Source organism: Eupeodes corollae, chromosome 2 (assembly GCF_945859685.1).
Source record: "Eupeodes corollae chromosome 2, idEupCoro1.1, whole genome shotgun sequence".
Classification (NCBI taxonomy): Eukaryota; Metazoa; Arthropoda; class Insecta; order Diptera; family Syrphidae; genus Eupeodes; species Eupeodes corollae.
In genome coordinates this window covers 34,144,980-34,165,493 of record NC_079148.1, presented here as the reverse complement: position 1 = coordinate 34,165,493, position 20,514 = coordinate 34,144,980, and positions in this window count along the sequence as shown.

Sequence of the window (20,514 nt, the reverse complement as noted above, 5' to 3'; positions counted from 1 at the left end):
ATTTTTATAAAACTGTTTCTGAAGAAGAAATTTGTAGTTAATATTTATTGAAAATTGTAGTAAGTTTTTGAAAAGAAAAACATTTAAGTTTCATAATTTAAAGAATAATTTTATTTTTATTGAAAATAAATACAAGTTTACTTCTGTTTATATTAATTTTATTGAATTCTTATTCATGATTAAGTTGATTAAAATGTTCATCAATATGACCCCCTTTTATGTTTTAAAAGTTCATGCGAAAACTAAAATATTAAAAGGGTTATCAGAAATAATTTAAATTTTACAATTTAATATAATACAAAAGTGATGGTTAGTGCGTAGGACTTGGGTTCAATCCCTTCTTGTGTTACTTAAAGTTTTTTTTTTTTTTTTTTTAACGGGTACTTCCTCTTGTGAAGAATTGACAAATCGTCCAAGAGAAATTCTTGTCATTAAAGGTTCATTCTTAAATTTTCCGTTCAGATTCGGCTTAAAAAACTGTAGGTCCCCTCCATCTCGAAATGATTCAGGAATTGTTGAGAGTTTTATTTTAATTTAAATTGGACAACTGACTCATTCATGCCTGAAATTTATTTCATGAATTAGGATTTTACTTTTTTACCTAAATGCTTTATCGGAACAATACGCAACACTTACAGGTAGTAAAAGTTAGATTTTTGATCAACATTTTTTTTTCAGAATAGGTCGTTTTGTTTTTAAATATAAAAACCCGATTATAAGGATTATTAAGAAGAACTTTCAGTTATTTTGATTCTTGATTCAGTATTATTGTATGCACTTTGTATGCACATAAAAATGTTTTCAAAATCGAAAAATTAAAAACTTTATATAAAAGCCATGTTTTGAAGTCATGATCATTTATTTGAGATTCTTCATGTATTACGTTAACAACTAGTTTAAAATGGGCAAATTTGCAAAAGCCACAATTGAAAATAATTCCCAGCGGGAAATTACTTTGTAGGTGAAGATATCGAATAGCTGCATCCAAAGTGCCATTGAGAGGCACACTCAAAACTTGAAATTTCTTGAGGACAAACTAAACTCAGAGGGCGGCCTAGCTCTTATCATTAACAATAAACGGGTGAAAACAGAACCGGAAGTACGTGCCGAAATAAATACAACACGGACAAGTTGTTGTTTGAATACAGCTTTTTCGACAACAAAACAAGGTGAACAGATAAAGTGGGTAAAATATTTAATAATATTTTATTAATGATGAATACAAGTTAGAGATATTTGAAACACAATAAAGAGTTTTCGTTCCATGCAGGGCTGAACAAAAGATGATTCCCAACTGTATGGTTCCTACTGTTAAGCATGGAGGTGGTTCTGTGATTTTCTGAAGATGTTTCTCGTTAAAAAACAACCAATTCAATGCGCTTTGTAAAGCATACCTTACATTAGGGGTGCCATTCCTCAGTTTTAAACAAATTTATTGAACACTTTTAGGTGTGATGTCTAAGAAAAAAAAAAAAAAACTTTATGCCCCAAATTTTGGTATTTAAAATATGTTCCAGTATCATTGATAGGTGTTAAGGTATTCAACTATAAGCAACATTACCCCGGATACAACTATCTATAGCTATTAGTGGCCAAAACTTTTAAAAGAAGAAAGAAATATAATTTTGTCTAACACATTCTTCTTTTCTTTTTTTTTTAAAGACGTATTTAATATAAAAAAAAAACATAAGCAACCATTGGGCCAGCAAAAATTGAAACAAATTCTAAGTACCAAACTTAAATAAATGCATCCATCTATTCAAAGTTGCCAAGAACCTTTTACTACCATAATATCTTGTAAATACTCGAAAACAAAACACGCTTTTAACAAGAAACAAACACGAAAAAACTTTTATACTTATAGTTTTTTGGCAAACTGTAGACAAATACTTAAATCAAAAGAATTGCTTGTGGCAATAAAAGAAAAAAAAAGTCATTTACAAAACCAAAAACTAAGAACTTTGCAATTTATTCCTTCTTGAAAACTTTTAAAGTAGAAAAATAAACCTTGCACACTCATCACATTAACTTTATTGTTTTGATTTTGATGCATGTAAGCTAAAACTTATTTGTGTATATACATATAAATCATGGAAACAAATTATCTCATTCAAAATAGTCAAGTATTCCGAAAACAGGGACTAAAATTTAAAGAAAAGTGTGAAATAGTTGGGTGCTTTTGATAAATTGTTAGAGGTGTAATTAAAGATTAACACTAAGCTTTAAGTTCTTCTTAATATAACCTCTCATTTTCCATATTCGAAAAGGTTCTTTATTGCACGATTCTTAAAATCTTGAGATTCAAAACAATTATGTTCTCTTTTTTTTAGAGATACAAAGTGATAAAATCTGCTAAAAACTAAAAAAGAAAAAATACGTATACGCCCAAGTGTACCATATGATATGTTAAATTTAAAGCACAGTACACCTTCAAACTAAATGGAAGTTAAATTCATTTTTAAATATTCCTTTGTCAAGTAAAGCCATTAATTTGTTTTTAAAGTAAAATACCACCCATCAGATCGGTTCAAACAGAAACAATTTCTCGCGAGTGAAAGAAACTTTTACTTAAAACAGTCCCTAACAGTCTACATGTACAAATTATTAATAAAATAATTTTAAAGTCTCATTTAAAACTAATTTCTAGATAAATCAAAACATTTCAAATCTTTTAATTTTTTTAAAAGCTATTTTTCGTGTATTTTATAATGACACAATTTAAAGAACGTAATTTTTAATTTTCTGTGAAAATTTATTTTTCAATTCAATTACTTTTATTTTCCTATCTGTGTTATACCGAAAAAAATACATAAATCTGAGTAAGTACCTTTTTTATGTTTTCAGAAATAATATTTTATTTTCTCTTACCTTGAAATCCGAATTAAAAGTATCTTAACTTTAATATTACAAATTTAAGAATGTATTTCATCTTTATTGTTTGTACGTTCATCATTAACTCCAAGTTCTGTTGATGCTCATAATTAATATTCAAATTTCAAATACATACATAAAAGCGTTCTTATATACCTTCCTATTTTTCAAAATATGTACATAGCTGATTTAAAAGAAAAATGATACCCATAAGAAACAGACTTCATCAATAACAATATAAATATACCTTTTTTCTTGCCCTAGTTATTACATTTATGTATGTACGGTACGTATACAACATCGAACATCTAGCGCAAATTTCAATTAAGATTTTTGCCACATTACGAACATAATCCTATACCAAATCTTTCCTATCAGTGAATAAATAATAAATTAGTTTGTACCTACCCACGAAAAACCACCACCAAGCTACATACCGAGTAACGTACCTTCTACTCCTCGTTACGAGGAGTCACCAAGCTACTGCTTCATTATCCCCCAGATGAGCCTTTCCCGGTTTTCGAATAAAATAAGAGGATATAGAGAGAGAGGGAGTCTTTAGTGTCCGGCCGAAATAAAGTTTAATTTCCATCGTTCCCTTTATACGTCTTTTTTTGTTTCCTTGTGTATTGTCAAAATTAAGTTAAGTTCTGATGTGCTATATAGAGTTATAAAGATAGAAAGGTCCTTGAAATCTAATCAGAAACCTTTCCATGAAAAAAAGAAAACAATCTAAAAGAAAAAAAAAACTCAACCGAATTACCTACCAAAAAGTAAGAGATTTCATCTAAGTCCCAACTCCTGATCCTCCAACCCCAACCACCCAACCACCCGGTGAATAGAGTACCTACCACGAAAAATCTTTGTAAGAGTATCACAAAATAATCCCATTTATAACGTGAAGCACGGTGTTGACAAATGTCCAAAAAAGTATTAAATCACCATCCGCACTCAACAACAATAATAAAAATACGAGTACACTACTAAGTTGTATCCTCTCTATGCTTATTCGAAAGCGTGATGAAACTTTATGAGTTCCACACTTTTCCTTTTTTTTTTATTATATATCTATAAATACATATATACTAAAAGTTAAGAGGTTCCTTTATCAACCCACAATTTGTACCCGCATTCTCACGTAAATACATATCCCATTCCAGAGAAAGTGCAAACCACCATCAAAGTCGTCGTAGTCGTCTCCGTCCTCATAGGACTCTTTTATAAGACTTTGGGCATAACTTCCATTTACTTGATTGAAGAATCACGATATTGTTAACAAGCTCCAACCGTCATCATCATCATCTATATCAACATCAACCAACCCTCTCAATGTCTAACTATTTTTTCCAATTTCCACCTTACCTACCACTCCAGACCGCCACCCCTTTTTTAGAGCCTCAAAACCTCTCTGTTGAACTCCTTGTAAAGATAAACGCTATGCTGAAATGAAACCACTCGCTATTCTAATCAAAACAGAAGTAGAAAAATTCTCCTTCTTGACTAAATAGAATACAAGAAAAATATTATCACATAGAGATGTCGCTCGTTTACCCTTTGTTTCTCCCATTCTAGGTCACACGTGCAAGAACTCAAATGTTTTTGTTTTTACAAACAACAATGACAACACCTTCTATAACACACAACCACACCAGCATGGCTAGAAAAAGTCCAGTAGAGTACAGTACTCTCGTATCAGTACCAATATCAGTATCTCAGTATCAATACCAGCTTCAGCTTTTAGCAGCTGATTCGTTTGTCCCACCCAAAGAGCCCAAAAGAGAAGAGAAAAAGGTATAATGAAGAATGTAGGTAACAAAAACACAACGCTATTCAAAAAAGGATACACAACAGAAAACAGAATATAGACAGAGTAAACGAAGAACTAGAACTATTTACGTCACACACGACCAAACGTTAATTTAAAATACCCTAACCCCTACCCTCCTCAAAAACTTTAAGAGACCAATTCTTACCATCGAATGCATATTGGCATTCTGTCAAAATCAAAAGTTACTAAAAACTTTACCCCATGTTTACACTGCGCACAATCAAAACAATACGCAACACGTGGTCTCCCTACGGGTTACACCATGCGTACAAGTAATTACTTACTATTAACCTTACCCTACTTCCCTTCTCGTCCTTAGCTTTCACTGTCAACTGTCAAAATGGGTTTGGTTTTTGGTCCATTTCGAAAAAGGTGGGGAAACTCAAAATGCTGGAGTGTGTATATATGTGTTGGTGCAATATATTTTTTAGTACACAATACATTTGTGTACTAAAAGAAAAATTTTCTATCCCCAACTTCAGGACAATGATGATGCTTAACTGAGCTGCTCTGTGCTCTGCTCTGTGTGCTCCATCCAATATCCATGGCTTCATAGCTCCGTGTGTGTAACAAGATACTATATTTTGGGTGTGGACCTGTTTCGCTGCTGTGAAAATGTGAAAAATTTCAGGGAATTTTGTGATAAAATAAAATAGAAAAATAATAAAAACAATTATTCCAAAGTGTAGATGAAGACGTGTGCTTTAAGTTTATGCCTTTTCGAATGTTACAAAGTAGTTCTTGGAAAATCAAATCAAGTTATCAAAGTTAAGTAGTTATCATCCCTGAAAGAAAAAAAAAAGTGCCATCGTTCAAGAAATTACGAGTATAAAATCGAAAAGAAGGAAAACTCGCAATGAAAAGCAGTGCACACCCAAAAAATTATGCAAAGCATTCGCGAGTGTTATAAAAAAGAAAAATGTCTATAGGTCGCAAACGGTTTCGAACGTAGACGCTCGGTCGGTGGGAGGGGTCTTTAAGTTCTTTTCTATTTCTACTTCTATTTTTTTAAATCCAATTCTTTTTCTTCGAAGCCTTTCCAACAAAGTGTTTTTTGTTTAACTATAAGCTATAAGAATTTCTCAAGATATACCTAAATAATCTATACTTCAAAAATATTGCAATTGGTGATAAGAATAATGAAAAAGAAGAAAAAATAGTATCGTCCTTTCCAACACTCTAAATTTATTCACTTTCTCTCACTTATAAATCATTGCGATATGTATGTACTAAAAATATAGCACTTTTAGAACAAAACACAAAAGTAAATATTTTCTATACAACAATTATTATAAGTTTATGCCATAACCAACGACGACGAACACGACGACGAGTGCGAAGACGACACTATAGCAATAAATAAAGTTCAAGTATCAAAACAACAACAAAACCAATTATTACCTACCACGAAGTAGCTAAAGTAGCATCAGCAGGAGCCATCACCAGCGAGTGATCAAAAGGATACAAAACCAAGATACAGCACAGTCACAGGACTCAAAGGCACAGCACATCACACACAGTTTTTCTTTTTTGTATATTAAAATAGGGAAAAGTAAAAGGACACCACGCAAGAGGCGAAGGATTTTCATCAATTCCAATTCACAGTTCACACCCGAGGAAGCTCGAAGTGAAGTAGAAGCAAAAGAGTAAAAGAAGATGGTGACGACAATGGTGGTTAGGATGTGGAAGCTAATATTTCCAATAACATTGGTACTTCTTGTTGTAAGTTTGTGTGTACCACACCCAGCTGAGGGTTTGAGACTTACAAATGGGGTTGGCAAACCAATGGGCGCAAGTAAGGAGCAACTTAATATTGGCCTTATAGCTCCGCATACGAATTTTGGTAAACGCGAGTATTTAAGAGCTATAAATACTGCGGTGCAAGGATTAACGAAGACACGTGGTGCAAAGTTAACATTTCTCAGGGACTATATGTTCGAGCAGAGGAATATTCACTTTGATATGATGTCATTGACCCCAAGTCCAACAGGTAAGTTTTAAACTCTTCTTTACATTAAATAGCTTTGATATATATTGTTATAAGTAGCATCACATACCATTACCAATTACTATAAGGTTATACACCTGTCTTACCGCATGTGGGCCTCGTATAAATCATGGTTACCACTGGGTAAAATTGATTTTACGAGGTGTGTGAGTGAAAGTAAACTTTGTCGATTCCAACCCAACAATATTATCACACCTTTAACTATGTTGTTCTATAAATAGAGATGTCGGGATGTTTGATAGAAAAGATAAATAGTATACATGCATACTTGAATATCATAATTTATTGCTGGAAAGTTGTTGAAGTTTTGAAATTGAAATCAAGTTTGTCAATCTTTTAAGTTTAACAAAAAGTATTGGACTTAATCAGGCCTTGCTAAGAGGTTCTTGAATGTTTAAAATTACACTTTTTATTGGGTGTTCTGAATTGTAGGAAATTTTAATTTAGTTTTATTTTTTATGTATCTTGAAACATTTTGTTGTTAGTTTTCCTTAAGCCGTGAAATCATTTAATTTCTCTTTAACTTGATGGTAAAAAAATGATAGGGTCATGATGCCGAATTGTAAAAGAAAATGATAAAATTGAGCACGTACTCCTTTCTTATGAAGTTTTTTCAGTTGCTTATAAATAATATATCAATTTTTTTTAAATCAAAATCTGTAAAATATTCAACTTTTGTTCCCTGTTTTGCAATCCATCAGTAAAAATATGGTCTTTTCTCTGATTTCCTAGACTTTAACATAATTTTTCTGCTGCCCACCAATATCCATATAATTTTCATCTGCCACTTTGATGAAAGCAGTCTTTTAAATGTTTTTTTTTTTTTTATCAAATCAAATGGATGCTTTTTATAACCTAACCTTACCTTTTCATCATCAAATTTGACTACACCCAATGGAAATTCTAATTCACTAAAGGAAAACACCAGAGATCAATCGGGGTCACTTCATGAGTTTTATACTGCTTTTAATATTTTTTGGGTGGTAAGGTTACCGAAAAACCTTTATTGATTAAAGACAACCACAAAATTATGATAATGGTTACCATTCATAAAGAATTTGGCAGATCTGTTTAGTTAGAAACAGGTTTAAGGTATATTCTACTACAATTCTAGTACAAATTTGCTTAAACCTACATATACAAAATGGCTTGTAGAGGGGAATAACATAAAATGTGCAAGCTGGAGCTCGAAAGTATTTACATAAAAGTTTGCTGTTTGTTGGGAAATTTGATGTAAGACGCGGTGGTGCTGTTAAGGATTAAAAACGCACAGATTTTTGCAAATTTTATCAATCAGTTTGTTTATTTTTGACCTGTTTTAGATTTAAAAACAATTTAAACGTAGGTTATGTCGTGTTGACTCCAGGCTATCGTTTTAAAATGGATTTAAATTGTCTATGAACAACATAAACTGGATTTTAGTTTAGCAAAAACAAATCAGAACTTATCAAAAAACTATGAATACGGCCCAATATGTCTTTACTCTGAAGTAACTTCCGCTTGAGACTTGGAGTCGTCCTGAATTCAGTCTTAAATAAACATGATTTTACATTCTGACTGAAAAATTGGTAAATGTTCTCAGAAAAAAAATAAACACACCTTGTTTTTGACGTTTCTATATAAAAATTAGCTTTGGGTTCGTTCAATATAGGCGCTACTTTGTTGGAAGTAACCTTTGCTTCAATTGAAGAGCCAGCTTTTGTCACAAAGATTTGTTTGCTAATCTTTCTGTATTAAGGGGTATTTCGATATTCATTCTTATCATATCTTGCATAATGAGCATTACTACTACTTAAAACTTTTTGATTCTTTTACGAAATGTATGCAGTTGTTTATCAAATTATTAAAAGCTTTTTAAACGCCTGTTCCATCTTCTGTTTTTCTAAAACGTTTATTATTAAGAGAACATTAATGAAACCAGAAACGAATTTTGTAGTTTGATCCGGAAATAGACTTATGTACAACGCTTTGCCATAAGACCAATGAGTTGTTCTTATTTACTTCCCAAAAAAAGTTTTTTCAATCTATCCGATTTGTTGAATTGAACGTTTCAATATTAAGGTTTTTAAAAAGATTTTCATCATAGACAAAATATTGATATTATATCTAAAAAGGTGATAAAACATTTATTTCGATTTAAGTATCTTGAGAACAAAGAAAAATATTGATTTAAAACTTTTCTTATTTTACACAAAAAGTTGTTATTCATATTTTGTAAAACTTTCAGAAATATAGACAGACGGGAAGTTATCAGTGTGGGTTGCATGCCAGCTTCCTTCATATAAGTAGTTTCGTCTTTCACCATCTTTTGTCTCTAAACTCATTGTACCCTGATGAAACTGTGCTCTTTATTTTAAGCTCTCACATATTGTTTAAAAGACTTAACATTTTTTATTGCTCTTCATATGAAAACAAATCGATTTTTTCCTAGAAAAAGGGACAAGTTAAATTAAGTTAATTATATTATATTTCAAAGTAAATTAGGGACTAAATTTACTAAATATAGATGAATAAAACACAATCGAAAATTAAAACAAAAAAACATCTTAACCAACATTTTTCGAAAGTGGTAACCAAGCACATGAGTTTACGCCACTTACATTTTAAGTGTCAGAGGAGTGCAATTTAAGCAGTTTTTTTAAGTTTATTTTTTTTTACCCTCTATTACCTTCGCTTAAACGTTTCGTTTGGTTTACATCATTGGGGGTGAGCTACTCCATGATGTTGTAGAATTGTAGAGCTTAAGTCCGAAATTCAAATAAGTACCAGTACGTGAGGCCTAACCAAAGATAGGGTGTTAAAACCACCCCAACACCAACTACCAACACCCAACTCCCAACCCCAGCAACCATCAACCAGCCAGCTGAATAAACTGAAATTTCCATTCCCATAAAAGAATGTACACACATACATATAAACATACGTATATACTGTAATGTATCATGTGCGGTGGGGTTTTCGGGTGGGCAATTTGTTGTACAATGTGTATTCAAATAAAGTTCATGGATGGAAAAACTTTTCTTTTTTTTTGTATGTGTTGTTTTTTTTCTTTTTATAATTAATCACATTCATGGCGTTAATGGACGACATCCGGTTATTATGGCTTCAGTTTTAAAAATACACATCCTGTTGATTGAATAGTGAGATTTTGTGTATGTGGTGAATATTGTTTCTTAACATCAATTAATGATGGCAATACCTAAACATTATAATGCATGAGCTGATTAGGTGCGAATAGAGCCACATAAGGGGGACTATTTAGTAGCTTAAGTGTCACAATATTTTCTAGACTCCTATTCGAATTGACACATCACATCGAGTATAGGTTATATAGGATGAGTATGAGCACAGAGAGGGCATGGGGTAGCGTGTTCGTCTGTTGGGGTGGTAGAGGGTGTTCAATTGCGAATTGAACGATAAGAATTTGCGACAATGTTATATCCTATAGGGCATAGAATAAGGGGGGTGGGCTGGGAGGTATAAGAGGGAGGTATTCAAGCTGATGACGATGATGGTTATTTAAAGTGGAAATTGTTTGCGTTTGAAATGATATTCCAATGAGTAGCGGAAAGGAGCGGGGATGTGATGGCACATTATTGATTGTGTAATTTTTTTGTTCCGAAATGAATTTCTAAAATGAAGGGTGTCAAATGGTTTGAGAATTATACGAGTAGAGGGCCGATCCGATACTCGTATATTATAATGAAACAGAGTCCCGAAAGGCAAAGATGATGAGAATTGCATTTAGTGCTTTATGTGCTTATTAATGAGATAATTTGAAAAGTGCTCTTGGTATATATAGAATGTAGAAGGAAGGTTTCAAATTGAAAGTCTTTTGATACGCACAAAGATGTGCCATAGCAGCACGAAGGGAATTCTAATTCTAATGTATACAATATACATGTTTGTATAGTATTTCCGTCGTCTTCGTCGTCGTCGTCATCTTCTTAGTCTTCCTGTTCCTGGTGTCGTTTTAGAAGAGTGAAAGAGAGAGAATGTCCTTAAAGCTTCACAAATTTAATAAATCGAGTAATTGAGTTTTCAATTTAACGAATCCCGGCTCCTGGATGAAACGTTTTGATTGAGTGATGATGCCCGTCGCCTTTGCTCTGCCACCCACCACGCCGCGCCGCAATGCCGTCAACCCGCCCACCTTTGCCACCACTAAAATGTGCGGTGACAAGAAGAAAGGTTCTTTTACAAGCGTTTTTCTTAGAATATTTTTGTTTTGAGAATCGGTTTTACGAGTAGTATCTTCATTATATATTTTTATTTTATTTATAGGGTTTATATTATAATATTGAAAATTGAGAGCTTTTAACATTTGCATTTTCATTCTGCTAATTACAAATTGAGTGATGGTGTTTTTTGAAGAATATATTGTTTGCTCAAATGAAGTGGAACTCTGATTTGGAAATGACTTTGAGTGTTGTTTCCAATGGTGCGTGCGTTTGTTGGTTTGTTTCCTTAAAAAGAGTAATTTTTTAGAGTGTTTTTTATTTTGATGAGAAGAGTGTTTTATAAGGATGTTTATTTTTAAAAGAAATAAGAACAAAAGAAAAAAAATAGATTGTCATAAGTAGATTATTATTTTGAAAAGATCTTGATCAAGAATATTTGAAGACGTTGTACGCCATTTACAATTGAGACCTGAATTTAATTAAAATAAGGGGAAGCTTTTCTTTGTTTTTTGTTGTTGTATTGTTTGGTGCTTAAATCATCGTCAACGCGTTATGTTGATTTGTATAGGTAAACATTTTCGATCAAAATTGTTGATTTAATCTACACATGCCAACAACAAAATTATTCGAATGTATTTATGTTTTTCGCATAAATACAATCCCACCCGCATGTTGTTTGTTGAAAACGTTTTACTTACCACGAAAGTATGAATAATCAAAATATTCTATATAAATATTTTTTCGTGAGGATAAATATGACATTCAGGGATATTCTTAAATGTTGAATCCAAACAAAATGTGAAAACGATCAGGCTTTTCTTGAAAATGTTATAGACATTATAGTTATTCATGATGCTGCCAAAGGTCTTATTTACTTATGTATTATTCATGAAATTAAAATGGCTGAAGTTTTATTTTTCCGAACATAGTACATATTTGATATCTGATATGTTATTATAAAGGCGTGTAATACGTTAGGCACGTGAAAATGAAGTTTACAAAAAAGTCAAGTTAATTAATTAACACATTCTTGTAATGCTATTAATTCAGTAATTGTGAATTTTGGTGGTTTTCTTTTCTGGTGTGATACCAAAATTTAGGTTTCGTCAATAAGATAATTAATAAGATAATTAACTATTCCATTAGTTAAATTGGAATCATGAAACATTTACTGTAAAAACTGGTAAAAGTCTACGGTAACAGTTCTCAAAACTAAAATACTTTTGGATTTTAATGTGGAGCACCTTTTAGGCGGGAAATAATGAAGCTGGTAGATTAGCTTTTTTTTGGACAAATAAGTAATATGAATGATAAAAACCATATGTTTAGCTCAGGAAAAACTTAGAATATTGCTTCTGCAGCAGCATAAAGACTTAGGTCTAAAGGCATTTAAAAGTCATCTAAATCTGAATTCCGTTCTGGATCCTCAGCATTATACTTGTTCAAAAATAAGGCCAATCTAAATGGGTTGTGCTACCGAGTTACGATTTTACGGAATCGGAAGATATTGATATGGACGATGTTTGTTTTGAACACGATATGGCGGCGGAACTATTACACACATAAGCTACAATTGCAATTTAACACAAATTGTATCCTAACAGCTTTATTTATTGAAAAGGTGGTCGCTATCGAGATCTTGTCATTTAAAACCTTATATCCTCTTTTTTTGTTTTAATATAAAAATGAAACCTCTTATTGAAAAACCCTTCACAAGAACAAACCGAAAGGGGAGCTGATAAATTATCGATCAATTCCTAAACTTTCGCATATCCCAAACTACTTTGAAAGCATTTTATATAAACTACTCAGCTTTCGTTGCAGATCTCTACCGGCCCTAGCACAACTGGGTTCCTTAAAAAATAGATTTAGCACCACCAACTTCGTAGAACTCGTTTCATTCACTCTAAGAACATTAGAAAAGGAGATTGAAGTTGGTGTGGTCTAAACTGACTTTAGCAAAGCGTTCGACAAAATTTCTCATAATCTTAAAGTCTTCAAATTCTTCTACTTAGGTTTTAAACCTCTTTTCCCAAAATAGATCACTCCCTCACTCAAAAAGCATGAATATTATACCCGATTTAGATCCGCTCGTTTCAATCCTATTTTAGCCACTTTTGAGGTTCCCCAAGGTAGTCATTTAGGATTTGCTGACATACTGTTCATACATTGGCTCATCTCGGGCTCAGTTAATTGCTCCTCTCTGTAATTCTACCTGAGAAACCATCGCCTCTTCTATTTATCACCTTACCACACCTACTATGGCCTTGACGGACCTCTGACCTATATGTTTCGGTGCTCATCCAAATTCTTTTTTACCCCCACTCATATATATTTAAATTTAAGTTAGTTTTTAAGTTATACTTATAGCTTAAGTTAAGCGAAATAAATGGGGTTCAGCCCACAAAAAAAAGTGTAAAGAACATTTGATGCGTTTGTTAGGTTTGAATTCAAGAAAGAGTGCATAATTTTATGAAGACTTCAGAAAATCAAAAATAAATAAATTAGGTGGCGCAACAGTCCGTTGAGAACAAGGGCCTTAGTGACTAACAGCTCTCAATCTTTCCTGTGTGCGAGTAGTTTTGTCAGGAATCGAGGGGACCTTCAGTTTAAAAAGAAAAACTTTACATGGCACAGGCAGGGATCGAATCCAAGACTCTGGTCTTTTTTTTTAATGTCTTTTTAATGTTTTTTATTTTATTTTTTTGTTTTTTTTTTGTAATTTTTTTTTGTTCATGCCACCATGCCTATTCTACTTAAAACTAGACCCTAAAACTATAAAACAAGTATGTATGCCGGCCAAGGCTTAAAACCCCATCCCGACTACCCACTTTCAAGTGCCGATTGAAGCCACCAAAACTGGTTCTACTGCTTCACCCTATCAGTTCGGTCCCGTTCGGACACAGCCCTACTGAACCGAAGGAGCTCTGCTCCGCCTTGTGCCATGACGTCCCGATTGTACGGGAGTCGCCTATCCACGGTTCTTCGTCTGACGTGGTAGATTAGTGGAACTGCCAATCTGTCCTGTATCAGACCGCATTTGTCTAAAAAGAGGAATGCCTCTGGTGGAATGAAGCCGCTCAAGCGTGCACTCTCAAAATACTCGTCGTTCAGATAGAACGCCCCGAAAATTAAATTGTTGGTCGAAGACATAGCTCTTGCAATGTGACTTTGAACGGTACAGCGTCATTAACACTGCCGCTCGAACACCCGAAACTTCTCCATCTGGGAAGGGGCAACGTTGAACCACACAGGACATCCATAAAAAATCATTGGCCATATGAGGGCCATGTAGCAAATTACCTTCACTCTGGGGTCAAGCCGACTGCTAAAAAACAGCCGTTTCGTCAGAGCGAAGGCTCCTCTGGCCCTGGTCAGAGCAGCATTTATATGTCTGTGCAAATATAAATACTGATCTAACCAGATACCGAGGTACTTCACTACACTTTTGCTCGCTAATGGCTGCCCGTGAAGATCAACGATGACCATCTTGCGCCAATTCTTACACGTATTTCTCGTGGCCCTAGCTAACGGAGTCCGGAACAGAATTGTCTCTGACTCCTGGACATTTACTTTCAGTTTCCAGTCGTCGCAATATCGCTGAATCTTGTCGAAATCACGCTGCAAGAGAATTCTAATAACCTCAACCTTTCGGGCCGTTCTGTACGCAATTAGATCGTCGGCCTTTGTAAGACTACCTATCAGATCGCTGGTGTAAATGCTAAAGAGAATCGGCGAATTCACCGCTCCCTGTTGAAGACCATTTTTAATTGAGAATGTTGTGGTAGAAGTTACATTGCCACTTTTGACAACAAACTTTCTACCGTTAAGCATATCATAATGTATATACAACAATGGCTTGCTAATGCCAAGCCTGCTTAGTTTTAGGTAAAGACCCTCTAACCACAACTTTTCCAAATCAACCAGAACAGCACCTGTGCATTGTTGTTTTGATTTATTCCATTGGATATCAGAAACGAGTTTAGACGCACCATGAATTGTGTCATGACCCGCCTTGATCCCGAACTGTTTATCCGGAATTATTTTGTTGTCCGCAGCCCACTTAGTCAGAGCCCTATTAATGATTTTTTCGAAAACTTTGCTGATACTCTGAAGAAGACTTATCGACCGAAGATTTGACGTGTTGGAGTTGTCCTTTCCCTTTTTCGGGAGAGGATGAACCACAGCGGTCTTCCAATGCACTGGATAATATGCATTATTCAGTGCATTATTGAAGAGCGTGGTGTAAATGTCAATTGCTTCCATCGGTAAATGTCTTAGTACAACGTTGGATATACCATCGACACCTGCTGACTTTTTATTTTTTATTGAATTGAAGATGAGTTGAAGCTCAACCTTCGTCACTAACAAGGGACTTGGTCCCGTTTGCACAGTCTAACGCACTAACCATCCCGACACGGGTACTACAGAAAATACTTAAAACTTTTTTTTAAATTTCTTCGATATCGAATTCACCGAAATAAATTCATGTACAAGTTGAACACGAAAACAAGCTTAATTTTACTGCAGTAATTAACAAATTATTTAAGTTCCTCCAATAATTTAAGTATATTACTTTGTTCAAATTGTTTTCCTTGAATGTTCATGACATCAACATTTTTACTTTATAAAATAAAAGACCCCTCATTTACATGAAGTAGATAAAGTACACGAGTGCTTCACTTGACCAACTATACATATATCTTATTTAAAATTTGTTTTAAAGGCGTTAAACCAAAAACAAATTTTAAAAACAACTTAAATCCCTATACAAAAAGGAAAGTGCGTACACGCCGAAGTATCCCAATGCTTTTTATTTGTTAAACTTGAAATATAGACTTTCCTCAATAATGACTACAGCCTAAATAATAAATGTTAAAGCAAATAAACCCCTGTCGTTTTGAGCAGCATTTGAATAAAGATACAGCATATACTAGGCTATGGAATTGAAGGAAATTTGAAATTACAAAATAAGCATGGATTTTAAAGTACATAAGACAAAATGACACTGAAAGTGTTGATAATTGTGTCTCAATGATTTTATTTAAATTTTAGTTATTCTATTTACAAAAATTACCATAACTACCTTTACTGATGTAAATATAGACTCCTTCCTATTTGTTTTACCTAAATCAACAAAACCAAATATACTTAAGTTCTATATAGTGTCCCTCTGTAATATTGTTTGTAAAAAATAAATTTATGATTTTTCTGGCTGTAGTAAATATATCCATAGGTAAAGGGTCATTTTTTTAACTCATTTTTTATACAAATCTATTATAAAAGGACATTAGTACGCGTTATGAATATGAATAGCATTAGATTAAGACATTTTTCAAACCAAAATAACTCGACCTCTATAACACATACATAGGTTCTTTTAAAAGAAAAACAAAAAGAAGGCTACACAAAATATATGTATAAATGTAGGTTACGGTTCATATAGCTCTAAGGATTGAAAAAGATCAAAAAGGTTGTACATTCTACATGACTACCCGCCATAAACCTTAAAGACCACACTCAAATTTAAAAACAGAAAAACCAAAAAGGAAGGTTCATAAATGAAGAATGAACAAATAAAAATAAATACACCTCAGGAACGACAACGCACGTGATGTGATATTAAAAAATCCTTTAAATTTGCCAAGATAGTATCTGCAGAAAAATCAAGGCTGAAATTTGAGTTACAATCTGTACGAAGGAGTCTTTTTGCCTCTGCTACCTCGTGGTACAAAAATTCTCTTTCTTCTTATTTAATTGAGAATAGAAATGCAAAAATGATATTTAAAATTCTAGAAATAGAATTCCAAAGGAATATAATAATTCACTCGAAGCTTAAAAATAAGCGGTTTTACATGAATTCTAAATCATGTTTAATCTTCTTTTTTAGTGGAACTATAAAATTGTATGTTTTATAAAGTACTAAAATGCAAAAGCACTTAAATTCCTAAAAAAATAACTTATTTTCTGTAAAAAGAAGGTACTTAGCTTGTTTATCTAATTAAATAATAAATGAAAGTGCGGGATTATATAGTTACAGTATTTTTTAAAACCTACTCATTACATTATGCTTTTTACTGTGCAAATTCTAGAACACATTTATAATTTTCATTCCATCTTATTTTGAAAAACATTTTTCTAATACCTGCACAATTTTATCTGCACTGCATACCATTTAATTTTCTTTCTTTCTTTTCAATTTTCTTTTTTCATATTTTACGAGCTTTTTACAGAATCAAAACATACCCATTCATGGAAAAATCACAATGTATTGTTCCCATAATACAATAGCCCAAACTAAAAGAACAAAGTTACGGACCGGATGTAGTAAAAATACTATTTTTTCTTCTATGAAAATATTATATGAGAATGGGAAAGGGAAGCTTTATACCCATCATCCAACCAACTAAGTTATTCCGCATCCGCATGTCTCACAGTTTTCATTTGAAAAGTTAAAGTTTCACTTTTTCAAAACATATTTTGGGCATAAATAATGTTTTATTTTATTTTAAAATATTTACGTAAACCATGGGTTCGGTTGGTTTCTCTAGAAGAGTGCAGTACATTCCATTACTTTGGACATGCCATTATATAGGGCATAGCAAAATTGAGAGGTACATATTTACACAGAAAAGTGTTTTCATTTATACAGTGAAATCTCCCTTGGGCGAGCTAGAATGGTGATGAAGATTTTTTTTCAGAAATTAATTAAAATCGAAGTTTTTGTTTGTTATTCTTCAAATGTGTACTTAAAAAAAAAGAATTGAACAATCTTCTTTCAGTAGTTTTAAAAGAGAACTTCGACTTACAGGTGATTTTCATTTAACATCGAATTCAGGCATTATGAAAAAGAAACAAAATATTGATTCCATGAGAATAATTAAAAATGTAAATTCACAACTTGTCAAAAGTGATGTTTCCATGAATGATTCCGAGAAAAACAATCACTACTGAAAAAGTGTAGATTGAATATAAGTTGAATACTGATTTCGTTCTACGTAAAAGTATATTTTTGTCTATATAATCATTCAACTTAATACTAAAATACTTACAGATTGAATGAAGAACTTATATAAGATGATGAAAATAAAAAAGTTAATCTCATTTTATTTATTATTAAAAATATGTAAATTTCTGACGTATTGGGTGTACCTTTTCATTTTCCGATTGGTCATCCAGAAACCTTCAATCTTTAAGTATAGTTTCAGACTGATTTTTGTTTGGAACTTTTTATGAACACTGATTTTAATGTCTCGTAATTGTGTCTCCCTCCCACTTGATATTTAATAGGAGACAGAGCGTGATATAATTAAATTTTTATTGATGACAACAAAATTTGTTTTGGAAAACTTGTGCGGTCTAGTTATACAATTAAGTTCTTCATAACATTCATGAGCTTTTCAAGTTACAAGAATGTCTGTTTTAAAGATAAATAGAAAACGGTATAAACTTTGTAAATTTTCTTAAGCAGGTGGTAATTTAATTTCTAATTCTAATTCCAACAAAATTTTCAGTGTGTCTACTGGATTTTGTTTCAGCAATGGGAGACTTAGCTGTTAAACGATTGACTTTATATAGGAAACGAAAATAGAAATGTTCTAAAGGTTGTTGGCAAACCGCTTTGAAAATGTTGTTAGTATGCTTTTAAACTATAAACCGAATAACAGAAACTATTAGGGTAAAGTATTTAACTTAAACTAAATGCGATTGCAAATTGAAATATGAATGGTATATAGAGGAACCTTCGTTGGACAGGACATTATTTTAAAAGTGTAAGACCAGGGTTTTACTTAGAAAAATGCGGTCAATGTAGGTGGGTCTCAAATATAATAATTGAATAGAACGTTTGTAACTTGAAAGGCAAAGAAATAGATTCTTAAAATCTGCTTCTGTCTCTAAATATATTTAAATTTTTGATAGCTGGAACTTGAATCGAACTTGTAAAGGTTTTACGAAGTTTTGCACCTTTAAACCATTAAGCTTGCGAATGAAAAATTTGTATTAGACTTTATAACAAACATCTAAATAGATGTAGCTATATTTATGGCCATATTTATGAGCAAAATAATCTTCTGTGCTGTACTCAATTTTGTCCGAATGGATTTTTAATTTGGGTTTTATGACATAGGCTTTGGGCATTGTGACATTTATTTTGGGCATTAGGACGATTATGATTTAGCTTTTCACCCAACGATATATAACCCAAATCATAAACAGACATAAATTCCAAAAAGAAAAAGGTCGTACAAAATGTCACTAACAAAACGTCACAAAGCCCAAATAAAATGATATATCACCCAAACCAACTTTCAATATCTTAACGCTCACATTAAGAAACGTCATGACGCCCAAAACAAAGCAAACAAACTATTTCGTTGTATTTCCCCTTGAAAATTGGCCTTATTTGGCTTTCTTAAATTAAAACAAAGATATGCATTTATATTTGTTACTCTTTCTTGACGTTCCGAGTTTTAAAACAAACATTTTGTGAGAATGTCCAAATGTCGAAACATATGACATCTTGTGGGCGATATGTCAATTAGTAATTTTGGCGTTGTAATATCTTAACATTGATTTGGACAGTATGACATGATTTTGTTTTTTGTCGCATTTTTCCTTGAAAAGTGAAAAGCCGCTTTTGGTCGATATGTGATTTTAAATATTTTGGCGTCATTTTGTTGTCATAAAAGCTAAAAAAAGTTTTAACGCCCAAAGATTCCGTAATATTGCGTAACAACAAAATTTTAATAAAATAGTTTTAGGCGCCTTGACATTTTTAATTTGAGCGATATGATTTTGGTCGAAAAGTCCTAAGATGGGAACTCCTCATTAGAAGATAAAAGAATGTCTCACGTTATCTGCATGGGCGACCTTATTTTCAAAGAAGTACGGTCCAATAACGCCACCGGAACACCATAAACCGCACCAAATTGTCACTCTTTGTGAATGTATCTTTAAAACAATCACTGGAGAATTTGTATCTGCCCAAAGGTATCAATACAGCTTTTTAACGAATCCATTGAGCATTTAATAAAACGCTTTAACAATCTTAACGCGCTGCTCAATTGTGTGCCTCTCCATAGTTGATTTTTTAAGGACTGAAACAAGGACCTCTTATAATGTTTTTCAAAAAAACTTGACTTTAAGGTGCCACTTATAACTTACAGCCCTTTACTTAAAAATTTAGATATGTACGTTTGAAGTTGTTGTATGTTGCAAATCTCCTCCCCACCTACGTAGGTGCGAAGGTATGAAATGGGTCAACATGCCTCCATACCAAATGCTCTAGGCTAATTTGAGAAACACTTTTGATGACAAGAGGCACGTATCATATTTCTACATAAAAAGGGGTCATTGGTCGTCGTATATACAAATAAGTTTAGCTAGAAAATGTTGTACAATCATGAAAAACTGCCAACTGGGATTAATTTATTTAAAAGTCTTTAAACACTTTAAATCGTATCTCTTCAGAATTAGATTTTGACCTTAATTGTATTTTGTCAAGATAAAAGATAACTTCACAAAATTACCAAAAAATCTCTTCTTATTTTATTCCAAAAATTTCAAATTCAAATCATTTTAGCGACATCAATTTAATTTATAAACACCAAAAAAAAGAAGACCAT